Raw genomic sequence first — 5,219 nt, forward strand, 5'->3', positions numbered from 1 at the left:
TAAATGTTTAGAATCTATAGAATCTATGAACTACTTCACTATTTTCAAACAACGCAAGTGTTATAATTTATATACATAACCCAAGTATCGTGGATCGCCCTGTATACGACCCCACAGACATTCTAATCAGATGATGCCAATTACAAGGAAAAGAAACCTAAAGGAATCCCCGGTATCCGTATTAATCCTGAATCTGGGAAGTCATCAACATCGTAAATTAAGGCCTCGAAGTCGTGGGATTCCCGTCGTTAAAAAATCAAAGTGCCACAGCCACGAGGACAATTTCGGTAAATAAAGTAATCTTCCCTTAATTGATCTCGTTGAGCGCGCTCAAGAAACCGACTTAATTCAATTCGACAAACGTGCCAGTACCGCGATTCTTCATCGCTTTCATTAATCCTAATCTGCGTAAGCGAAAAATCATTTGTATATGTAGAGAATTCTTCTCTCATGCTTGTCTCATGTTTCGATGAATTCTTCGGATTCAAATCTGCCGCGACTGACAATGTCCAGCCAAGTTAGAGAGAGAGAGAGAGAGAGAGAGAGAGAGAGAGAGAGAGAGAACTGGGGAGAAGCGAGGAGAGATGACGAGCAATTCTACAAGTGAGATTGACGGAGATTAGCGCGAAATTTATTAAGGCAAAGTTTACGTTTATTATTAGGAGACTGTGAAAAAAAGCATACCTGAAATAAAAGGCTTTAAATGTTGTTTCTTTTGTTGTTACAGGTATGAATTAAGGTAGAAAACAAACTTGTACATAGTGTAAATAAAACTTTTGTTGTTACAGGGAAACGCAATTTCGCCTTTATTTTAATTCCTTAATTAAAGGTTTTCGATTGTGTAGAGATTATTACATATATATAGTGATATATCGATACTCGAGGAATGACTGTGGCTGAAGTTTTAGACTTCAATTAATTACATCTCAATAACGGCGCGGTCAATAATTATTATTCTTTTCTTTACGGTTTATAATTTCAGTTTTTATAACACAGCAAAATTTCAGCAACTTTCCGAATTGCATTTCGATTTAAATTGAAACAAAAAAAAATACGTTAAAATTCGTATGTCCCGTAAGGGTCCGTGTTGCAATTGCAAAATTCTGATATCGACTTTCATACAATTCAGGCTTACGTGATTTATATTCAATCAAAAAACAGTCAAGCGACATTTTCTTAAAATCTTCCATTAAATAAATCCACGGAATAATTACCTTAAACAAATTTTAAAGAAAAATTTAACCTGGGATATCAAACTTCATGGGAGGAAATTTGAATGATCGGCAGGTTATCGATAAAATTTCTTCGAGTCCGATTGGGGAACGAGGGAAATACCAAAGCCGGAAACCAGGGAAGTTCGCTCGCTCATATGAAGTAGAATGGAGGTCATGGTACGCGAGCTGTGAAACGAGCTTTAAGGCGCAATCTCAACGACCGTGTCGCCGTCTGCTCGGCCGTGATAATTGCAAACCCGAGAGGGACTTAAACGAACGCGATACCGCGTGTTGGAGGCGTACAGAAGACAGATCAACTATAGCCGATGAAAAATCAAATTAATTACTAGGCTCGTTAATTACACGGCACGGTCAATTAATATCGATGAATGCTCCCTGCGTCGAACAAATTTTTATTCGCAAATCGCGCTATATTATATATAGTGACTCATCAGTCCATCGTGTGCCGAAAACAAAAGTTTATCACGAGCGTAATGTTATTCGTTTACATATCTATATCTGAAGGGGGCCTTCAACAGGCGTCAGTGTCGAAAAGATAAGTCGCTATCGTTCCACTTTTGTTCATACAGTTTCCGAATCGAGCTCCTCCGAGCTCCACTACTTGGAAACAATATTACAAAAGCCAGGAACGATGTCTCGGTACAAGTTGCGATAACGCAACCGTAATTGGTGGAACGCGCCAGCCAATTTCCCAGCTTACGCAAAGACTGTTTTAAATGACCGCCCGCACGAAAAAGTCCCGTCACGTTTATCAGGAACAATAGTTAATGGGATTCTGTGCACGTTCCGAGTAAAGATCGTCGTTGCCGCGCGCATACATGTTGTTCCAACGCCACGCGCAGCGGGGTGAAAGTTACACAAACGTGGAAAACAGCTACGACTGTAACGTACGCAATTTCCAGTCATCCTACGGATCCATGCACCGTTTTCCCCCAGGAAAGTCACGCCGACCATTGCAATTTACAGTCGCGAGGAAATTTCCAATGTGTACCGTCCTGGAAACTCAAATGGAACAGTATCAACGAGTGTATTATTGTACTTGCGGTATTCTTGTTTCCAATTCTTTTCACCAGATGGACGCCTTTTCTCGATGGTGAATTTCTCTGAATTCTCCGTAAGTAGGAGACTGGTCGATATTTCGTTTATTCGTTTTATTTTCGATTTTGTGGTATTATTTTATTATTATTTATTGTATATCATATTCTGTATTTATTTATTTAATCTCTGTGAAGGATAGGCACAGTCAGTCAGTCAGAGGAAATTTCCAATATGTTCCAATGTTTCCAACGTTCTCGAAACTCAAATGGAACAGTATCAACGAGTGTATTATTGTACTTGCGGTATTCTTGTTTCCAATTCTTGCCACCAGTTGGACGCCTTTTCTCGATTTCTGAATTCTCCCGTAAGTAGGAGACTGGTCGATATTTCGTTTATTCGTTTCATTTTCGATTTTGTGGTATTATTTTATTATTATTTATTGTGTACCATATTCTGTATTTATTTATTTAATCTCTTTAAAGCATAGGCACAGTCAGTCCCAAAAGTATTTGTACCCGCCATGTCTATGAATTTGTGTAAATTGAATGTTAGGTTTAATGCTCGAAAATAAATTTTGCATTATTTTCACTGTAAACATATACACCTGTACAGTCTCGTCGTGTACATATTTAAAATAAAACATTTATTTGGAAACATCAAATCCACCATTTAATTTAGATGAATTTTTTTAAGAGACTGTATATAGAGTGTACATATAAACTGAACATTTTACATTTTACATGTCTGCATACATTTATGCACATTTTATTTTGAAGGAAAAATGTTCTTTCAAAAGATACGTGAACCATAGAATATTCTCTACAATAGAAAAAAAAAGGCAACATCTTTATTACGCTACAAGAATATTCGAATATAACCTAAACATCCACAATGATATCCTAAAATGCCAGCAAAGTCTAACCTGAATTTCGAATTTTTTCTAAACATATAGAAACGATTCGTCGTTCTAAAAAGTTAGTGTAACGAGAATGTTTGCCTCCCACGGCGCCATTTTTCTTCGCCGCGGGCGGAAAGAGTGGCCAGTAATGGGTCCAGTAAACAAATGTATTATGCATAACACGAAACGTTAGGAGGTTGCAATCTTCCCCCTCCCCCCTGTTCCAATGGATTCCCCGTTCATGATTTATATTCTCGCCCTGAATTCCCAGACACGAACGTATCCAGCGAAATTCTGATTAGCATCTCGCATGCGGCTCTTGATCCCGATGATCATTGTTGACGGCCAGGAGGGAGGGAGGACAGCAGTGGCGCGCTCTATTTTAATATGAAAAGAGAAAACGGGGAGGAAGCGTGGCTGGAACCGTCGGCTATAATTGTACGAAGTTGACTTCGGGCCAACTTTAGGGAACAATATCGCTTGCTCCCAGAATTTCAGCGTTTCGCGTTCGAAAACATGAAAACTAACCTGAAAGTTGCGGACGTATTTAGCTTAAACGTCTGGGGAAACTTGTTAAGCAGTAGCGACATCTACTTCCGAAAAATTGATGCCACGATACCTTACATTTAAATTCGAATACTCTAACTAGAAATTACAAGGTGTGAATACAATTTTCACGGCGTAATAGGTGGCGCCACTGAGAATGGCGCGAAAATTGCTCGCATTCGAAACCACGTCCATTTAGCAAAGTCTTCGAGATTGCATACACGATCGGAACTGGCTCGTAAAGCAAACCTGTCGACCATTAGGGCAACTTGATAACAGGAATTCGGACGGCCAGAGGATGTAGTCAAACGTAATCGTGTAAAAGCGCTTTCACTTCCTGTTCCACGTAAAGAATTTAACTTCGCTTTTATCCCCACGCAGGCCGACAACAGGCAATTTGCTGAACGAAAATTGCACGGGTAAATATATATATAGTGCGAATTGACAGACGAAGGTAACGGAGTGGCGTAATAAAGATGTAATTGATGGCCAACCGTGAATCGACGCGGAAGCGTAATAAATTGAGTCGATCTTCGTATTACGTAGATGCATTTCTTTCACCTTTTGTTTTTCTTTCGTTCATCGGAGTAATGGACGTACGGTAAGCGACAGTAATTGCGCTCGGGCATGCACCTGACGAATATAACGTGGATGAAGGAAACTGGTGAATGTTTAATCTAATGCTAATGCGGATCCATTCTAATGGTAATAAATTACGAACGGAGGAATTGCCACCGCGTGAAATAAATTCGGTGCATATTTTGATATCGCGATAAACGCTCTGTTTTTCTTAATAATAAGTTTGAAAATAGATGATGGGTAAAAACGAACGAATCCTCGCCAAAGGAAAGTGAATGAATCGTTCGAATGTAGTTTGAAACACCCGGTGGCTGTAATAATTACAATTTTCATCTAATATTCAGGCTCTCTTTATTCATTTTTTTATTTGTTATGAAATGACACGAGGAATCGATGATCTAATTTCACAAGAACTTTTAGTGAATTATCTATGGAAGTGGCGGAGATAAAAGCGATATAAAAACGTAGATTAAATCTTCGAAATTCTCCGTCGATAATAATACTTCAGAAATAATGAATCACGCGAGGTAAGATCGAATACGTTTCAATAGAAAATCGTGTCGCGAATTAAAAATAGAAATTTGGGGAATACCGAATCAAACTTAGCTGGCAGGTTGACGGAGCCACCAGAGTTCGGTAAATGTTCATTTCTACTCGCTTTCTCTTTCCATGATTTATTTGGAAGTCTGTTTAAGGTAGTTGGGATAGTTTTTGGTGGGAGCGTCAATGCTGAATACTGTGATGTAGATACTGTCTGAGTAGGTTTGGTGTACTCTTTGGTGGGACGGCAATATTGAATAGTGTTAATGTGGATACTATCTGAGTAAGTTTGGGGTGGTTTTTGGTGGGACGGCAATATTGAATAGTGTTAACGTACATACTGTCTACACGGAAATACTGTCTGAGCAGGTTTGGTATAATTT

At 39.0% G+C, this 5,219-nt stretch overlaps 1 protein-coding gene across 5 annotated transcripts in view; it reads right to left on the reverse strand.

Annotated features, from left to right (window-relative positions):
* Nucleotides 1–5,219, reverse strand: part of LOC128889921 (IQ motif and SEC7 domain-containing protein 2) — an 89,475-nt gene that overhangs the window by 49,053 nt on the left and 35,203 nt on the right. The gene's annotated exons all lie outside the window — the stretch shown is intronic.

This window comes from Hylaeus anthracinus, unplaced genomic scaffold (assembly GCF_026225885.1).
Source record: "Hylaeus anthracinus isolate JK02 unplaced genomic scaffold, UHH_iyHylAnth1.0_haploid 0, whole genome shotgun sequence".
In the NCBI taxonomy this organism is placed as follows: domain Eukaryota; kingdom Metazoa; phylum Arthropoda; class Insecta; order Hymenoptera; family Colletidae; genus Hylaeus; species Hylaeus anthracinus.